Source organism: Columba livia, chromosome 17, assembly GCF_036013475.1.
Source record: "Columba livia isolate bColLiv1 breed racing homer chromosome 17, bColLiv1.pat.W.v2, whole genome shotgun sequence".
Taxonomy (NCBI): domain Eukaryota; kingdom Metazoa; phylum Chordata; class Aves; order Columbiformes; family Columbidae; genus Columba; species Columba livia.
The window spans coordinates 2,633,078-2,654,259 of NC_088618.1; the positions used below are offsets into that span (position 1 = coordinate 2,633,078).

Sequence of the window (21,182 nt, forward strand, 5' to 3'; positions counted from 1 at the left end):
CAAGGAGGGATGGAGTGGATTAACGAAGTTGACCCACACACCTCTGAAGGTACAATAGAGTCAGTGTATTTTCTGGGGCTGGGAGAAAACAGCATCCTCTTCTAAGAATCCTACCTTACTGTTGCTTCTCAAGAACCCTTGAAGTCACTGGCAAAGACAGATGACGATGATGGATGCGAGCTTATTAAGCTGAGTGCCACAAAACTGTGCAGAGCAAATGACTTCTGTACTGTATTTAAGAGGCTGAATGTGTCACGCTCCTAAAGTGCTGTTGCTCAAGAACTGCAAGACGTCCCTGCAAATCAATGAAATAGAGCCTTGCTATATATTTTGCAAGTACTATTTTTGTCCTTTCCTAATATAACTTCTGAACATCCCTCCTCTCCCATGTCCCTGCCACAGATCCCAATTCACACAGCTAAAACCACCGTGCAGCCTACAATTTTTTTAACAGGTGCAGTCCTTAAAGATAAAATTAATTTTTCCCTTTCTTTGAAAATCATCTTCATTCAGCCTTGCTCCCCAGGGAAATCAATGAGTGCTGACTGAATATGTTTACATAAGATCTCCTCAGGATTTATGCTGTTAAGCATTAGGAGTGTTTTAATCTGCCCTCTAAAGGCCAGCAAAGCTGGTGTGGGTGGCTAAAACGTCTCAATACAACGAACACCATCCGCTCACTGCTGGCAGCATTGGCTGCACTGACTGCTGGCTCTGCAGCAAGAAACCACATCAGCTCTGGTGACACAGGAACTAGAAGCAAAATAAAGCTACGGATTTAATCAGAAGTCTTCTGATAAACTGTAAATCCAGCTCTTTAACTAACCCTCAGACTGACTGGTCATATCACATCTGAGAAAGGAAAAAGCCAAATACCTTCTCCCTGCTGTAATTTCAGTGAAGCCAGATGTGTTACATCAGAAGAGACTGTGGTCTAGCACAGCTATTCGATCAAGACAACATGATCTCAGCAACAATTAAAGATGCCTGTGGCTTCTGGACATGCAGGAACAAAGGAAACCCTTCTGCTGGAAGAGGGGTGAAATAAAATTCACTGCTGTCTCCATTAGTTAACAAAAACAATAGACCCAGATTAAATAAAAAGGAAACTACCATGAGCTTTGCTACGTGCTAGTCAAATAATGACCAGTTTACAACACTCACCTGGCAGTTTCTTTTGACTCCATGTAAAGCCAGAGTGGCATGAGAGTCATCATGTAATGCAAATTCAAGAACCAAAACTTTAATAGGAATCATTTTTGCTTTCAGTACAGAAATATAAAGCCAATGCCACCCTGAAGTGCCAGAGTACTGTATTAACACTCTTGTCCACTGTAGGGCTTTTGGATTGCTATTTTTTGTTTCTTTTATAAGTCTATTTAAACCTGTCTGCATCTCAGTTTGCTAGAGCTGTTTAACCACGTATGAGCTCCATTCATGGCCAGCTGTAATAAACACCACATGCTGTAACCCAAGCAGGCAGTTGTGCTAGTTCACTGGAGATCCTCATTCAAGAAAAAGAGAAAAGAAAAAGAAAACACGAGTAGGTTTAGAGATGTTGTAAATACTGAGCTTCTCACTGGGAAAAGTAATGCATGGTACTGTCCTCCATGGAAAGACAAGGACTGGGGGGTATGAGGAAGCCTGTTTACACCAGGCTCCTCTTGAGCTAACAACTTTTTCATGATGTTTTACTTCAGAGGCAATATCATGCATTTGATTTAAAAGGCAGATACAAGCATCATATACCCTCGATATAGTGCAGACTACATAAAACTCCTGCCCTGTGGGCTGCATGGTAATGAGCAGAACAAGTCTCTTCTTGGTATAAATTTAAAGGAAGGACCTACAATATGGAGAAATCTTCAAAGGCTAGTCAGGTTTCCAGTCCAACAACCCTGCCAAGTGCTCCTTTAATCCTTTATTTACCAGTAAATCTGCCGCTCCGTTCGGCAAGCTTTCGCTGGTATTGGGTTTCAGCCCGAGACCTGAAAGCTGTGAGCATGTGCTGTGGAGCCCTAATGAGAAACTCAATCTATTAATGGGCAGACCTTCTCCGCAGGACCAGGTCTTGGCAACATGAGTCAGTTCCTGAACTTTCACCTCCCACTTGGCAGCGTACCAGACTAACTCCACATCTCTCAGCTGGCTTACATTATCAGCTCATTATTAACATACATCAGGGCCAGATCTCTTTTACATGCACCCAGCAAACAGGAAACTACACAAGGGGAGGGCTCCTCATATTTGTCTGGCTCTGGATCTCATAAAAATGACTAATTAGAACCAGCTAGAGTGGAGGCACCGCACAGATTTGCTCACATGTTCTCTGCCTGCGCACCTTAGTCCTGGCTTGGGATAAACACCATGAAAGGCTATAGGAATCCATGGCTGGCTGCAATATTAGGGCATCCCTTCCCTCTGCCACAGTATCTTACAGTTCTTATCACCAAGAACTTACACGAGGCAGAGACATCCTATTCTCCTTAATTTGTATTAAAGGAATCACTGGGCAGACAGAAGAAATAACTTGTCTAACATCACGCAAAGTCCACAGCAAAAATGCCAGGTTCCCTGAAATCAGTTCCTCGGCAGGGACTCCCCCCTGCAGGAAGAACTGCAGGAACTCTTTGCAGCCCATTTCAAAAGAGAATGGTGTGTATTTTAGATCTACACGCATGCATTGATTCAGAGACACAGAGTTTCACTTTAAAGCAGCCTGCAAACTTCTCAATGTACACAGCGCACTTGGGGAAAGCAGTATAGTGAATCTCTCATGATGACAGTTGTCTCCCATCAAGCATGGAAGATGATTCTCTTGCACAATACATGCTATCCTTAATAACACGCTACTGTTTGTCATGAGGTCCCCCATTTTTTTCCCTTACACAATTAGTATTCTTTACTTTCATTCTCTAGTTCCCCCCTCCTTACCAGTCATCCTTATGCTCAGATTTGGCAAAAAAATCTCTCCCCCCCAGGTACCCGGTTCAAATCTGGCCCAGCCAGGCAGTAATTGAAACTTGACTCAAGCTGATAACTGTTTCCACACCACCTGAGCAGAGACACCAGCACACAATCAGTGCCCCCCTTACAAAAGCTAAATGGGGACACTCAGGAGCAAGAAAGGTCAGAAAAGGCTCATCAGGTCAGGTGGGGAAGAACATCAATAATGTGAATTAAACTAATGCTGTTGCACTGTATTCTGTACCTGTAGACATGTTAGATTAAGGTACGTATCCTCTTAATGCCGAGAGCTCACACCTGTTTTGAAACAAACTTTCAGGAAAAATAGCCTTAATGTGAATCAATATAAAATCTGGCAAAATCTAAGAGCCTACACAAGCCCTTAATTTCCTTCAGCTGCTCAAAAGGTAGCAATTTATATTCCTTTTTTTTTTAGAAATATTAGTTGTGGTTAGTATTATTTTTCAGAGCTGATCTCATTTCATAACTTGCCTCCTATTCAGACTGAATTTATGCACAGATGTTCAGAGCCAAAAGCCTGTTCTCATTTAATCCACAGCAGAACAGGTAAAGAGTAAATACATTCCACACAGGTTCTTGTCTCGCTGCCCCCACCTCCCATAGCACAGCGGCCGGCACCACAGACGCACCAGCTGCCAAATGATCCGCTGTTTCCAAGAGCTTTGTGTCAGCTCTGTTCCTCTGAAAGTTTCCACACTAACAACTAGAAGGACTAATACAAAATATTCTTATAGAACCAAGGCCTTTCAAATGCAAAAGAGCTGGAAGGAGATTTTAACTATTTAAAATGAACCATCTCTTCTAAAAGCATAGTTCAGAAACCTGCAGTGATCAAAAGGCGACTCTTCGTGGATGCAATGGTCATCAGAAAGAGAATGTTTCACATCAACCAGTCAAGAATAAACCATACAACTCTTCACTGCAATTACACTGATGGCAAACTTCAAATTCAAATGATTGTTTTGTTATCCACAATAACGTTAAGGTAACCCCACAATAGAGGCACCACATCTGCAATTCTCCTAGAGCTGCTGAATTACCTTAGGCCACCCATTTCTAGGTAGATAAAAGCCCCAAGTAAAATAAGTAAGAGTTCTTCTTCAGAAAGAAAAGCCTGAGGCCTTAAGCAGCGCTCAAAAATGGTTTGGGACCTTTGAAAGAGTGATTATGTAATGGAAAGTGGTATTATTAAAACTATAAACCTGAAAAATATTATGGTGCGTCAATACATTATGATAAACTCAAAGATAAAATGTATATTTAAACATATTTTCATAAAACTTTAAGCCTCTTTATTTCGTCTTAAGTACCTGCAGAGGCAACCTGATTTCAGAGATGCCAAGATCCCTCGAGTCTCAGCAAAATTAGCCTCATTAACAAACAAATCAGCCTAGTGCCTACATATGGATTTAGCAATTTTACTTTAGGTTACTCAATTAGAAGAGCGCTGGCTCTTTTCCTTTCCTAAATGCTTTCAAATTAATGAAAAAAATCCAGATAGCAATGGCTGAACAAAAATTGGTACTTGATGGAATTTGCATGTAAATTTGCTGAAATTCAATTTTAACTGGAAGCAAACTTGAGAAAAATGTTTACTGCTCAGCATCTCAAAACACCACACCAGCCCTTATCTTACATTTAAAGGTTTTAGAGGCACTGACACTACTTTTCATTAGTGTATATGGTATTTTCAGTTTGAAAGCTATAAACACCGCTTTTTGCTAAGTAAGCCACTAAATGTCACTATTAAAACTATCTGCCCCAACACCAAATCTGAACACAGCAACAGAGGAGCCCTTGGAGTGCCCCCATCAGCAGCTCCCCTGCAACACCATGGTTGCCTTTCCAGAAGCCCACACAGCAGAACGAGCTAGTCCACCTCCATACCTCTACATCACACACATCTTTCATTAATCAATGTATTTCCTATACAATACTCTTTTTAACGGTTGAAAACCTAAGGAATAAGCTATATGTAAGTCTTAAATACATTAATGTTATTCAATAAGCCCATATTAACTAGTTAAGTATGCTACTGATTTCCAAAAGATCAATGGCAATTGTCTGAGCTACCTGCAAACTTACAATAGTTAGACAATCTGGAGCTGTAATTTCTGAAAACTCCTACCAGCCTCGACCATGCACAGCACAGATAACTCATCTTCCTCAGCCGTTCCATCCATCTGGAGCGCAGAACGGAACCTGGTTCCTGGGAATGCTGTATTTGGAATAACAGGAATAAGCCTCCTGAGCATTTCCCAGCAATATCTCTATTCCATAGTTGAAGTTACAGGATCAGCTCTTCGCTGTCACATAAACCAGTCTCTGCATCTGATGTGGACTAGGAACAGTTCCTAAGATCAGAAAGTTTTAGCTTCATTTCCTTTAAGAAACGCAACTCTCTCAATTTTCCTTTAAGCTTATACTTGAATTACCCGATCTCCTTATGCAGCAACAAGCCACAACCGCAACAGATTTATGAAATATTAGTGGCACTATTAATTAATAGTTTTCTGATAGCACTTTTAAAGTTACTAATACGACAGCATAAATAAGCCCCCTTGATGGAATATTAGTAGTATATGTTGGCAGGAACCCATTTCATGCTGTAGTCAAGTGGGGAACTTGTTGGGCACACTTAACTCCTGTAACTGGCAAGTAACAGCATGGACAACTTTGTCCTGTTAAATATCCTTCTGCTCTATGTTTTCCATTCATTTCGTTTTAGTCTCGATACCATCACCAACTCAAAGAGCTTCTTCTGAACTGTAACAAACCTCACAACAAAAACAACTCAGGAACCAAAGTTAAACATTCCTTTGTTTTGTTTTTTAAACTTCTGCAGTTCTCATTAGAAACGCTGACAATTGAAACAACTATTTTAGGATGAGTATGGTCTAACGGTCAGAGCAATAAACTAAATTGGCACACCTAGATTTATTCCCACTTCTCTAGATCATGCACTAAAATACATCCTGGTTGTTTTGGGCCTCATCTAAGTAGCAACCACTTGCAGGCAGGATCATATTCTTCATACCAAGCAAGGTGAGTCCCTCACCATGATTGACATGCAGCTATAACAAGTTTCCTGCTAACAGGAGATAATATCCATTCTAGCCCAAGGTCCAGTGATGCTTTCAGCACGCTGCAGGAAAGAGACCTGAGACACGCACACAGCAGTACTAATTTTTCACTCCTGAACCGCCTTCCCAATGGCCCCCCCCAAAAAATGCTGTCTCAGCAGGAAGTCATCAGATCTAAACATCTCACCCAGTTAATCTCGCTTTCTAAATCCCCTTAAATCCCACATTTTACACACAAATCCTCCTTCCCACCTCCCAGAATTCCCTTGTCTCTGTTATGAAAGCATCCTGAAACACTTGGGGGAGCAAAGCAAAACAGTTGATCAAAATCATGATTAAAGCAGCATGTTTCCATGGAAGGTTTAGATCTGTCTAGGTTTTTGTAACTACAGAGATGACGGTGTGTCAGACTTTACCAGATGGGACGTTCACCAGCAAATGAAAAAGTTCAGGAATCAGAAAAAGACAATTGCTTCAGGAACAATGAAAGTCAGGCCCAGGAGCAAAGAGAATGAACTTGGGGCATGTCTCTTTGTCAGTGACTGACATTGTCAGGATGGACACAGCAATTGCACAAGAGTCCAGGAAGAAAGATACTGTTTTGAGCAGTTTCTCCATTCTGTAAATGACAATTATATTCATATATGTTCATATCAAAAGCAATATTTATTTTACATGTATGACAAGAAAACATCGAGATAGCCCTAAAGCACAGAAAAGTTAACAGCCAGATTTAAAACTGAAATCCTATCCTAACTACTTACAGAATTTCTCAATTTGTCCATTCAAAGACATCTGAGATTAAACTGCTCTAGTTCTTGCCCCCACCAGAACTTAGCTAAGTTCTGTCTTGCGGGTATATAATCATTGCGCATAGATGTGCCAGTGACACAGAAGGCTGTTCTGGTGTTAAATTCCCTAGTTACCCAGATAACTGTTTTCTCTGTTGGTTTGCTGGTTGACAGGAATCTGTGGGTTCGGTGGTCATTGCATTTTAAATGGCAAAGTGTTTGCCTTGCTTAGGAGACCTAAAAGAATGAACAAGTAATACCTGGCCATTCAGGTGAGTACGACCAAGACCCAATGACCTTTTCTTTCTGTCTGGAGGGGAGTTTTGTGATTCTGTCCACTGCGCAACGGTGCCTTTGATACTCCATTAAAATGCTGCTGAAGTCGGCTCCTGTGACAACTCTTCATTTCAAATGATTGTTTATGAAATTTAATAGCAACGGTTCATTCCTGGGTGATGGTGTCTGTGACACAGAACACTTAAAGTGAAATGTGAGTGGCATTTTAGTATTGCTTCTGTACTAAGTACGATCGCATCCCTGGCTAATTAAAGTGCAGATGAGCTGTCAGTAGGTCTGTATGAGCTGATTGCCCTTCTCAGGGACCAAAATTGAGGTTACAACACGTCTAGGATACAATCTTGTAGGCATTAACTTGCATTACTAAGAGTCTAGTAGCCGTCAGCACCCAGATGCAGTCATTCTGAAACTCAAACTACAAGGCTCTAGAAATTCAGTCATTTATTTCCATATTTACTTGAGGGTTAAGCTCTTTTGAAGGTAGTTTCTCACTTATAAGCTACTTTTAACAACAACAAAACAAACCCACACAACACACCGAACTTTTTTTCCTAAATTAAGTACATTTTCCTTTGATTTGTGTGCTTACAGATACACCCAGCCAGGGAGAACCACACTGATGCCCACACGCTGGTGCTGCCCACTGTTCGCCTTTGTAAGCTGTGCTGAATGTCACCTATTGCTGCCACTTGCAGTGGAAGTTTAATACATCCACCCTCTGCTAAATCCACTTGGCTGTATTCATTCCTTTACTTTTAGTTTTGCCTTTAAGCATCTCTAGATGTCTGAAAAGAAAGAGATAAAGCAATTACTTGATTTCATCCTTAGGATTTTAGCTCCCAGCCTCGGCATGGGGCCTCTTTAGTGCTTGATTAGTGGCTAAATTCTCCACAGATTAAAGAGGGTTGTCGTCTTCCTCAGTGCATTATACACATGGAAGAGAAAAGAGAAATCAAAGGGGTCCAAACTGCAGCGGGTGTAAATCAGCTCAGTTTCTTTCCACTCTGGAGGGGCTGTGCCAATTTACACATGGTAAAAATCTATCTGAAAATATTTTTCAAGCAGATATATACATTTAAGTGTGCTATAAAACGTTAGCTATGATTTTTCAGTCTGAATTAATTCTATAATAAACAGCCTCGTTTGAAGACATAAATACGCTCTCATCAAGTCAGCTTCTAGAATAAACTCTGCGGGATGTTTTGAATCTGTGCCCCTGAGATCACTGACTATAAATTGGAAGAAGAGAAATGGTTTGCTCAATACATGAACTAGGGCTAAGCACAGAAAAATAATTAGAGAAAGCTACTGTTGTAGTCCTCCGGTTTATTTCTGTCTGAAAGTCCTTGAATGATGATCCAAAACACACCACTAGTGATTACTGTTTCCCAGTGATTAATCAGCTGCAAAGTCATCATCTTTCTTCTTCTTCAGCATCCCCGAGAACAGAGAATGAAGCCATGCATTGGTTTTTTGAAATGAAGCATTTTGTTCAGCTGCTCTCTATGAATCCCACATGGGAGCCCATACATTTCAGACCTGAGCCCCTTTCTGCTCTCAGATCCTTAATCCATGAATTAAGTGTACAAATGGGGATTAAAAAGAATTTGCGCTGCTTCCCGCAGTCCCTTCAGTGTCTGTAGTTTTATGAGGGCTTTCAGAAGCACTCCTTTTCTGCTCTGTAAAATGCACACAACAAATGTAACAAAACATCAGTTCCTAACCAAATTCCAGTCTCTCAAGAGTCACTGGAGCTGACCCTTGCGGCTATTTCAGATCTCTTGCCATCACACTGTGACATATGCGTTTCGATGAATTACTGAGGTCCCCAAACTTCCAAATTGGACTGGTTCAAAGGATTGCCTCATTTACACCAGCTATTTAACTCAGAGATAACAGTAATAAATTCAAACGTTCTTCCTTTTCTACGACACAGAAATACACATCAGCCCGTACCTATGAGGCCTTTGCTCTTACTAGCAAGAGAATTCTCACTGATAGGCACCTTATAGTGTTATCTGAGCAGCTTTTAAAATTAAGAGACTATAGATTTAAACTCTAAAATCCTTATCTGCAGTTCACTTTGGGATAATGTGCATACTTGTCAGAGCTCAGCCCTGCGTGATACCACAGGTACAGGCACACCATAGAAATTAAGAACCAAATGTTATCCTAAATCCACACCTCTGCCAAAAACCCTCAAAACAGCAGCATTTAGTACATTCAGTACTCTGCCCGCTTGTAAGTTATACGTTAAACATAACAAGCACGAAGGAAAATATAGGATGTAGATTTGAAGAATGAGAGTTTAAGAGAAGCCTGTGAATGACTTCTAGTCCACAGTGCAATGATACCTGATGTTTGCCATTTCTAACAATAACGGCTGCACTTAACATGTTCCAGCTGGCAATTAGGAGTAGCACGATGTTCAAAAACCCAGCCCTGACTGCCCTGGTGAAACAGACCTCAGATTTGTTCTACATTTGCAAACCACCTTGACAGAGCACTATTTGGTACTGCAACCGGTCCATCCTTTTGGCCAGTCCCAGCTGGGACCAGAATTACATGGCCACAGGATAACTCCTCCCTTGTGTCTGGAAATAAAATCTACAGATAAAAAAAAATAGACAAACAAGGTTTTAAAAAATGTATTCAGAACAACTAGAGTTCTAGGTCAGCAGCTCTGCCACTAGAGTACATTATTTCATGGAGCAGGGGGGCAGAAATCACTCTATAATACCCATGTTAACTGACTTCAAGTATTCAGAGACGTTACATACTGTAAGTTGAAAAGCACATTTCAGCTTGCTGCTCATGTCCCTGAAACTGTGATAAAAAACTGCAAAACAAAAGTCTTCTGGTCAGCTGTTGACAGGGTTTTGTTTTATTTAAAGACAGACACATAAAAACCAGTGAACCTCTGTGCTTCGCTCCCTTCCTAACATAACTTGACCAGAGAATTCAAAGGGGTCAGACCACACAAATACATGAATCACATTTGATCCTGGTTCATATAAGTCAACAGAGTCGTACCACAGATGGCCTTTAAATCTGCTTTGACCTGCAGGACTGATCAAATATACTGGTTAAAGTACACTGGGTATTTTTTTGCCACTGTCACCATAATATTTTAACCTGGAACATGCTTACTTTCAAAGCACTCCGGGAGTGTATTACTCTCTTATACCAGGTGAACACAGACATGATTTGCCCAAGAGTACACAGTTTGTGATGTCAGAACAAGGGAATTATCTACATCTTCTAGTTTTATACTCACAAATGTAATACCAGCAGAGGTAGGCAAGATGAAATTTCTTACTCATAGTAGTGAACCCTTAGTCAGCAAAAACAGCATCATATCTGAAGATCACAATCACAAGCCCACAGCCAGGCTCCACAGCACAGAACTTACGTTCTTAACACATGAGTCTGTAGGTACTTATTATAGTTTTTACTTAATATAATCTTAAGAAAGACTGCTCTAAACTCTGTAATTAGAATCTCAGATTTAATTTTTAATTACTCATTTTAGGACAAAGTAAACACAAGTAGCATTAATGAGGTAGAAGTGGTATTCTGCATCATGAAAGTCAGCCAAAATGAGATCATGGATCCTAAAAAAAGGATCAGAAATTGAATATCATTTAAATTCAAAGCCACAAACTCATATCAGAGGCTTTTATACCTTAAGGGTAGTCCAAGCTGGAAACTCATGACAAAACTTGGAACCAGGAAAGCCCTATGTGCTGTTGTCACAGTCAAGAGAAGAAAAAGCCACAGAAACTACTGTGCCTTTTAAATAGAAAGAATATTGTGGTTCTAGAACTGTATCAGCATCCATCCTTTCAGAAAGGAAAGTCCATGTGAAAGCTGCTAAATAGGTGAGAATTAAAAATGAGGGGATGGGGGGAAATTAAGAAACCTGATAAAAGAAAATAAATCAAATTACATAACAGAACTGCTTTGGTGTCACACCCCCCCCCCCCAGTTTTCAGTATAAGACCAGGTCCACCAGCTCTCAGGAGGAGCTGGGTGGTTATTTCTGCTTGTCCCCTTGGAAAATTCCACCCCACCTTCTCTACAGGTTCATCTATTCAGGCTCTAAAAGAATTACACCAAAAACTTTGTTTTCTTTAGTTTTTTTACTGAAGCGAGTATATATTACTTAACTGCCCCTTATTTTCTATTTCACTAAAAGCAGGGGGGGAAGTACTCAGTTTACTTCTTCCTTTTCCACATCTTTCCAGCCTGCACTCAGCAATGGGAAACAGATTCGGACAGCTTTAAAACACTATCTCAGCAACAAAGCATGCAATGTGCTCCATCTCATCTCCCCACTCCAACTGAGTTTACAGCAGTGGGTGGTTTTCAAACCTAACATTTGATCAAAATGAAAAAGCGGGCATTCCTTTCACCCTATGACAGGCAAGCTGATATAAATCACAGCCTTCCCAGCAAGGGTTCTTCCACAGACAATGAGTTGTGGCAGTGGCTCAAAGCTCAGCCCTGGCCATTGTAAGAGAAAGTTTCAGGTTTTTAAAGCAGGCCTGGGCTTTTTACAACAGCACTAAAACCAAAAAAAGGGAGAAAATTTATGGTATGGTTGTTTGAGGGGTGAAGAAGGTGTTTCCCCTTTGGAAATTGTATTTTCAGTGCATTGCTCTGGGTAGGTTTGTGCCAGTTTCTGCTTTTATTATTTGTATTTCAATAGCACTAAAATCTCCAAATCGGGGCAGCCTCACAGCAGTACTTATTATAGTTTTTATTTAATATAATCTTAGGAAAGACTGCTCTAAACTCTGTAATTAGAACCTCAGATTTAATTTTTAATTACTCATTTTAGGACAGAGTAAACACAAGTAGCATTAATGAGCAAATGCCTCACAGCATTTTACACACACACATCCACAAAGAGCTCATGCATTGCTCCTCCATTGTTTTATCAGTAAAAATAATTGCTTGATTAGTTACCGCTTCTGAAAAAGCTCTGAGATCTGTCCGCTCAGATAGGGCTGTATGGTGTTCTGCTTTAGTGATGCAGACAGTGTAGGTAAGTGTTAAGTAGTAACTATTAAACTTGTGTGTGTGTGCACACAACACTACAACATCTGATCAAAGCCAAGCTGATACCATACACAGCACCTTGCTTTTCTTTGCTAACCCAGTAACCTATTAGAAATGCCCTCCAGTCTCAACAATTTTAAGCCTTGACTTCAAAAGATCAGCTTATCCTTCAGGGCTAAGCTGACTGGCAGGTGGGGGTCAGGAAGAAATCCAGTCCCTTCCCTGCAGCCCCGTGCAGAGCTGCACAATTGGCCAGGCACCTTAGGGGGTTTCTTCTGCATTCCTCGGAGGCTTTTGAAAAAGGCCACCTCCAGAGCTCAGCCGTCGCGTTTGATGGACCACTCGTCTGTTCCTATATCGCGGCTTTGTGTCACAATAGCGAAGTTTACAGAAGGCTGTACCACAAAGAGGCAAGAAGTCGGTGCTATTGTAGAAGCAAGCTATTATATTTTGCAAGGAAACTGCAGCAGTCTTGCTGCATTTGGGGACCTACGTACCTGCCAGAGGTGGAGGATGTAAGTGGGGTTTAAGCAGCACCATATGTATCAGCTGGTTCCACTTAAACAGACGCTTTCTCAAACCCTTGGGGAATCCAGCAAGTATTTGAAAGGATGTCTATCCTAAAAATCTATTGTGCTGCAGAACACTAAGCATTAATAGCAATAAGATTATAAAGAACATAATGAATGCAGATTAAAAGGGGAACAAAGAAAAGGCAGCTTAAGAGCATGCACTAAGGAAAGAGGAGGAAAAAATACAGCGCACAGAATAGGCAGAAAAGATGAGGCACAAGCGATCTCAGTGCAAAGAGGTTTTAGAGCCATCCATTGAGGTGCACATGGAGAGGCACTCAAAGACTTCCCCCCGGGGTATGTGTATCTGTGATCAAAAGGTCAAGAACTCCTGCAACAGACACTACGGTACAACCGTCTGTCATGCTCACACCCACAAGGAGTCATGAGCTTTATACTCTACAGCTTTGTAATGCAGATGATATGAAAAATGAGGCTGACCAGGTGTGCTTAAAAAAAAAACCACAAAAATACCCTCCAGCAAGAGGCTCTAATTGTAGCTTTTGCCAAAAGGAGGAATATTGGGGCAAGAATCTGATGGAGCTGGAGACCACCAAGCACTCAGTTGTTCATCCACACTGTGTTTCCAAGTGTTCCTTACTATCAAGGATTTTTTCCTTCCCACAGGGTTATCAGTTAACTTGAAGTACTTGCTGAATAAGCCAGGGTTACGTTTCAGCAACACAGGAGTTGTTTCCAGCAGCTGAGAACCCACCCTGCTCCACTTTACCCGGTTTGCCACATTACTAGTATTCAACTAACACATTCTCGTGCCAATCATTCGCAGTGAAAAATACAAAACATGACGTAATAGATATACATCTCAAATTCACTTTTCCCCACGAAATGGATGCTGAATTTATCTTCATAAATCTTGGGACTCGAATAAGGCAAACAAGGCTAATAACTACCTAATGAATGTAGAGTGTGGTTTCTCTGAAAGACTAGAATCCACCGTACAGAAATCTACAGCCATGTTTTCTGACACAAAATACAGGAATCTAGAGGAAAACCAAGTAAGATATTTGCTCAAACAGATTACAGGGCAGCAATTCAAAACTGTAGAGAAACCATCTTGTCCATGTCTGGAAAGAGAGGCACAAAAGCTGCCTTTAAAAGCCTTTTCCTGTTTTCAGTCATAAATTTGGATTTTGGATTACCTAAACCAGGCCACAGCTTCCAATTCAATAGCCAACTCACCTGTACCAGAACTTTCCAGTCAAACTTCATCTGTGTGCCCATTATGTGAAGTCCCAGTGTCAACTAGTGCAGGAATATAAGCACAAGTCTCAGAGCAGCGAGCTCAGTGTCCTAAAATCACAGGCAGCTGTGCAAGAGTTAACTCTAAAGGTCCACAGAACATCACTCGCATCTCATGGCACATCTCCATACATGTCTAATGTTTCATATATGAAAAATAAGCATAATGAGCCACAAGAGCTGAGCAGAAAATAACACAGGCATATGACAAAACCAGCTGATCAATTTAAGGGCTGTGACTGTCAGCGTTTTAAAACTTGAAGCAACAAATATGCCAAGGTCCCTGGAAACTCATGGTAAGGAGGCAAGAGAAACCAAAAACAAACCTATGTGTACTCAGATTTAACTATGTTTAAAAATAGCATTTCCTTTCATGTATCAGCATCATGTCAATACAATCTGGTGTGTGAACTGATCTGATGGTAATACACAGACCAGATCCTCAGCTGATTTACACCACTAACTTTAAATAACAATGCATGAATGGACAAAGCGCCTGTTCTATAGCATCCTCCCTTTCAGCTTTTCCCTTGTCTCAGTTCATTTCCCCATGGCACGCTTTGTTCTTAAAGCAGTCTTAACCACTCATACATCAAAATATTTAATCAACATTTCTTAGTCAGAAAATAATCCTGCTTTAGACTAATTCAGTGGGAGACTCCGCAGTGGATTCAACATAAAAAAGGGTCAGAATGCATTTCCGAGGGTGCTTTAGAAAAATCAATGCTGACATGTTTTTAATGAAAATCAATAAGTGACATTAGATAATGAAACAAACATCCAGTAGCATTGCAGGCAGGGTGTTTAGGCGACCAGGTTTGGAAGCAAGCAGTGAGGTTGGCGCTTGGACATGCAAGTAAGACACACAAATAACGTACAACTTTTTCTTTTTAATGAGAATTTCAAAATCCATTTCCTGTGAACAATGAGTCAAGGGCTTACAATTTCCCTTCTCCCTGTTCCCTCGCTCCCCCCCAGCTCGCAGTAAATCAGCCTTAGGAACCAGTGTCACGGTTCCTCTAACAGCGACTCTCCATTGGGAAGCACTGACCCGTGGAGCCACCGCGAATGCTTTGACAAGCTGCAGTGCAGCCTCAGCAGGGGAGGGAGATCCATTAAAAGCTGAAGTTGTGAAACTCTTTAGAAGAGGCCTGTCCCTTCTCAGAGTAATTAATTCTTTGACTGCCACACTGAGACGCAATGAATGAACACATACTCTCAGGAGTAACAACTATGCTAATGGGGAGAAGCTGTGCAGACAAAGAATACAAGTGCTCACTTGAATTGGGTTAGACTCTCTATATGTAAACCAACAGTGCTATACACATGCCTGAAAATCAACAGAACTCAGATGAAACCTACCTCATAGACCAATATTTACAATGGACCTTAGTTTATACTCGCATATTCTTTATATAAGTCTTGTGGGAGCCACCAACACCAGTTCCACACAACTGATAACAGTCTTTGTATCAGTTTGTCACCTATCAGGTACATTCCAAGAGCTTTGGATGTTGGCACATGCAAGGTCTGTCCCAGCCACAGGATGGGCATCTCAGAGGGACCACAAAGCCACCACACCATCAAAATACAATAAGCAGAGCTGAGACTGAAGCAACGTGTCTGAGGACATCGCTCTGGCTGCAGCAGGACTCATTGCAGCACCAAGTGCAACAGAATTGGTCTCACATGTGCTTTTCATACAGGGGAGGAGAGATCCCATTTACTTGGGCTCTGTGTGTTTGATTAGGATTTGCAGGCATCCTCAATACCGGTCCCTGAACTCAGCCATTACCTTCCAGGGTCTGGCCCATCTGTAGCCACGCAAAACTCTGTGTGTGTTTGCAAGTTTTAAACTAAAGCTCAATAAAAACACAACCAACTTGGTAGCAGAAAAATCAATCTGAGGAAAAACATACACATGCAAAAGTTACTGATCGGAACACAGAAACAAGTGTTCATGTGTTCATTATTCAATGACCTAACCAAGAAACCAGTGGCTGCAAGAATAGATCTTTCCACTTAGAGATATGCAGCAAAGCCTCCCCTCTGTGCAGGTTCTGTGGTGACTCATACCTTAAAAATCAAAATGAAAGCTAAACTGTAAAGTAAACAGCCCTAGTCAGTTCCACTGTTTTAAATCCCACTGTTCCAAAACTAACAAAGATACAAACAAAAACAATTTCCCTAAAGGGTACGAAATATTTATGCTTTCCAGGAAAGTTGGCAAATGGAGTAAACCCAAGCCCAAACATAGGATGCATTGTACATTTCAAAGAAAACTAGCAATATTCGGGGACAGATTTGGAACAAAAGCCTACCCATGGAGTCAACAAGACGCCTGCAAGATTCATTACAAAGTCAGACATGGTGTTTTGGCTTCTGGCTGGACAGAAGGCTGTAGCATTAACGCATGGTTCATTACAACAGAATTAGAGCCTGGTTATTCAGTGCTGCAGAAATTAGGGATGGTACACATCAAACGGAGTTTCCCATGAAAACACAGGGCCTCCAGTCCAGCCCTACAAAATCACTAATTATGGTGCAGAACCTATTTACATTCACAGAACACAACTTCTGTTTGGCAGCTCTTTGTCTTGATTCTTTCCACTGCAAAGGATTTCAAAGTCATCTTCATGAAAAGATGTGATTGAATATTTTTCTGTATTACAGCAGAAGCTTGGACAGAATTAAGATATAAAAGTACACAGTAACGAGAATGAATTTAATATTTTCTCCTAGCAAGTGCACAATGATGTTTTATTAGCAGGATAAATTACTTTGCACCCCATAAGCAATGACTGTTACATTGAATTACTGTTGCAATTCAGACAGTTACATGTAATCAATCAAAGGCAGCTTTAAGGCCTTGCTATTTAATGGCTAATTCCTCAAAACACAAAATATGTGAGCTCGCACAATTAGCCTCCTACAGAATGCAAGTAATGAACATGCCACAAAATAAGTAAATGTTTGAAAGTAAAGCAATCCAAGCATCTTGGGGGAAAAGGGAAGCTGCATTAGTATTAATAAAACACTTTCAAAAATACTTCTAACAAGTACAGTTTTCTGTATTGATTTCCACTGAAACTCTCATGGTAAAATATGCTATTCAGCATAACAAAGAACACCGCAATCCCATTTAGCAAAGTCCAGATGCATTTGAAGAGATTTTACTGAAAATAGGGTCAGTCACCAAGAGTGGAAAACAACTGCATGAATGCCTCCATTTCCTTAACTACTATTTACAGTTCATTACAATATTTAAATACCAGCAATGAAAAAAAGCTGCTTCCTGTAAAAAAAAAAAAGTATTAAAAATATGCAGCTTTTAAGCATTCTCCTTATTAACAGTCTTTTAGGTAACATCTGATTCTCAATTGGTATAAGCCAAAGGGCTCCTTCAATATTAACACAGATCATATTTTCTCCTCCAGCTAAACTTTTGTGGCATTTTAATTATACACAAGGTTTTGCAGAAGATACAGATAAATGAGGCACTGTCTCAATAGTTTACATCTCTTGTTCACCATTCCCTTCCGAAAAGAAATAAATCACATTGTGGATGTCGCTAGGAACCCAGTTTTTTGCAGTTCGGTTTCCAGTGAGCCCATCGGCCCCAGTGCCGCTCTCCTGAGCTTGCAGCTTCTCCCCATTCCTGCTCCCACCCACTGAAACGTGAGCTGCCCCATCCTCACTGGCAAAAACGGGATAGAAATGAACTGATAAGGGATGCAAATACAGGTGTTTCCATGATTCACATGTGAAATTACCAAGAGTTGTCTTGGAGCTGGTAAGCCTCTGAAGAAGGTGAGAAGAGGGTAATTGATGGGATAGTTAACAGAGAAAATAACATGAAAGGAGGGAACGTGTGAGGAGCTGGGAAGAAGCGGACTCAAAACCATTCCATAAGTCTTAACCCTTCCAAATTGATCCACATACAGGTATTAACAGAAAGGCATAACTGCACTAGAATATGCTAAGTGTTTATAATCTGAAATGACATATTTATGAAAAATACTAGTTCTTACATTTGTTGTCACTGATTGTTTCTCTTTTACATGAGCTACTTTATCCAGCAGCCACTCTGTCAGTTCTCTTCTTGACACTTGTTAAACTAATCTGATTAACTAAGTGAATCCCCAAAGCAGCTCACACATTTGTGAATGGCTGGAAGGTGTCTCCTGCCTCGATGCTCCAGCTGACTCTTCTGGGGATGGCCAAATGAGCCCCTTTAGAGCCCTCCTTCCCCCGGCAATCTGTCACCGAGCTTAAAAGCACCTTCCAGCTCCTCATCCCTACTGTTTAGTGCATCAGCAAGTGAACAAACCTGGAGTAACATCTCTGCTACAGATCAACATACAAACTCACACATGCCAAATATTAGGCAGCCATAGAAGCAGTTCACCTAAGTATTTTTTACACACATACATGTTTTGAATATACACACACATTAAGTGCACAAAGATTGTTTTGCAGAAGGGAAAAAGTCAGAAACATGGTGTATGTATTTTCAGCATAAAAAATGCCAAAGTAAACAGCTACATTAATGTGCTGGTTTCTCTGATATAATGTATCTTGATCACAATAAAGGAAAATAAAGCCTCCTCTTCTTACAAAAGGAAGAGGATAGTGACTTCTATGGCAAATTTGCCTAATCCAGTGCAACTTTTAAAGCATGCTCAATCAATTCGCAGTTTAAGTGTTACTTTCTTTTCAAGTACCAGGTGGAGAACAGTCAGATTATCATAAACCTTACTCCAAAGCATCACCCGGATACAGCCTCTCACGCACAGGCCCAAGTGCCATTCTGAGCTTCTCTGGACCCAGGATCCCTGAGGTCAGACCCTCTCAGACCTCACAACTTTCAGTACCAGCTCCAGAGCTCTACACTTATTATAAGCTTCACAAGCTCTACCATTTGCTAGCTTGGTGATATATTCCAAGTTATTTTATTAAGCAGTAGCAAATATTTAATTGCACAACAACTGAAATAAAACTTCAGCAGAGGGAGGGAGAGGTCTCTCTTCCTTCCTTCTCCTGAATATTCTCCTGAAATTCCATTTCATAAAAGATCAAGAGAGACCTCGTATGTCAATCTGTACTAACAAAAGCATAATGAAAAAGTCAGCCACTTCCTGAGTTATTGTGAGGGAACATAAGTGAATTCCACAAAGGAACAACTGAAAGCAATCAGATTCACTTTCTGCACAGTTGAGAGAGATGCAATGCTCCCACTTAAGAAAAAAGGATTTAAAAAAACAGACTTACATTTGCTTTCTTCAGAACCATCAATCCATTTGAGTGAAGAGAGCCCACCTTTCAACTACAAATTGGCAGAAGTGGTGAATCACCACAGCAAGTGCTGTGCCCTTCAAAGCTGCTATGAAAAGTCCTCTGGGCTTTGCAGGGGTAGAACTCCCTTCACATACTCAACGATCAACATACACCTACAGCCACTGCACACGACTGCCTTTGTTTGTCTGATGTGGCTGGACAAAGGTCATAACAAAACATATCGCAAACTAGATGCTCAGCTTTTAGCCTGTCTCAGAACTACAGTCATTAGGTGAATTTTCTTACAAGTGACATTTGAGAGAATCCTTTCAGACAGCATCCGTCATCATAGAATGTCCTCAGTTGGAACGGACTCACAAGGATCATTGAGTCCAACTCATGTCCCTGCATATGACAACCCCTAAATTCACACCGGTGTCTGAGGGCTTTGTCCAATTGCTTCTTGAACACTGTCAGGCTTGGAGCCGTGACACCTCCTTGTCAACCAGAGCCACCAGGTCCCTCTCTGCAGAGCTGCTCTCATTCCCCAGTCTGTACGTACAGCCCGGGTTGCCATGTCCCAGGTGCAAAAACCACCATGTTTCTGGCCAGATCCCACCATGCGTCAGCCTTACAGTAGAAAATATCTGAACAGTCAATTCTCAATGAAAGCATCTCTACACTAGCTACTGAGTGTACCCAACAAAGAGCTCTTCTAAACAATCCCCACAGCCTCCTCACCGTCCTGTGTCATCACTTGGAAGAGCCAATAAGAAAAATATATCTGTCAATCAATTAAACAACCTTGCCTGACAATGACTGATACCCTGTCTGGGGCACACAGGATTTGCCATCTGTGTTACCCAGACTAGTCACCCTGGCAAGCTGCCTAGGCACCCTAATACCTGCACACAGTGGAGGTATTGAAAACCAAGGAATACAGACTTCCCTTAGAACTGCATCAAAGCTTGTTCCTTGATGCATAAACTTCTGGAAGAGGAGTTGAAGGTCAGGGGAATAACTAGAATCCACTTAGCATAGACAAAACTCACAGCTTAGCTACACATGGAACTGTGAAAAGCACTCACTAATGAAATACTCCTGGGGAGCGGAACAGACCAAGTCGGTCCTTCCCACACTGAATTCAGACTCACTAATGAACACGTTACAGCTGGGACTGTAAAAAGTAAATCCCAAGCTGAACGAGCTTCTCACCTTGACTGTATGGTTCCTAGTTACACCAGTGTCACAGATGGCAAATAGGATGATGATAAGAATAGCACCCAGTCATGTTTAAAGACACAGCACTGTAAGTCTTTTACCAAGAACTGTGATACCTCTATACCAGGTACACTGGTATTGCAAACTAGCCCAATCATATGGAAATGATTGCAAGTATCAGTGATATATTATCAGAGGCCTTACAAACACCACCCCAACCCTCTTCTCATAGTTTGTTCCATAAGCCAGGCATCTAGCAAAGAATTAATAAGAACTAGCAGATGATCAAGTACTTGGACACAGCTGAGTAGAACCCTGGTTTGAGAATCAGCAGTAGGTAGACAAAGATAAAATCTCCATTCTGCATACAGTTATTATGTGTCACATGTATAGATGAGTAGCTTTTTCGGTTGCATAAGTTCCTGTAAGCAGCTACAGATCTTCAAGTGGTAGCAGATGTCCTGGCAGCACAGGATCAGGCTCCCCTGGTTGTTTGCTGGTCCTCATGTCCTCACCCCATGCAAAGTTACTCCATGCAGGATCACTGCCCATGACAAAGTGCTCTCAGCACATGAGGTTACCGCCACCACCACAGGTACCCACAGAATAAAAGTCTTAAATTCTGAACT

General features: G+C 41.2%; 1 protein-coding gene across 5 annotated transcripts in view; it reads right to left on the reverse strand.

Annotated features, from left to right (window-relative positions):
- The window catches only part of LOC102091596 (transmembrane protein 132C), a 167,558-nt gene that overhangs the window by 126,398 nt on the left and 19,978 nt on the right, over positions 1-21,182 (reverse strand). The window contains exon 1 of one of the 5 annotated variants that reach the window (XM_065032799.1): positions 115-268. The exons of the other annotated variants lie outside the window; for them this stretch is intronic. The gene's annotated coding sequence lies outside the window, so the exon portion shown is untranslated. Of the gene's footprint in view, positions 1-114; positions 269-21,182 lie in introns of those variants that run through there. 5 annotated transcript variants of the gene reach the window in all.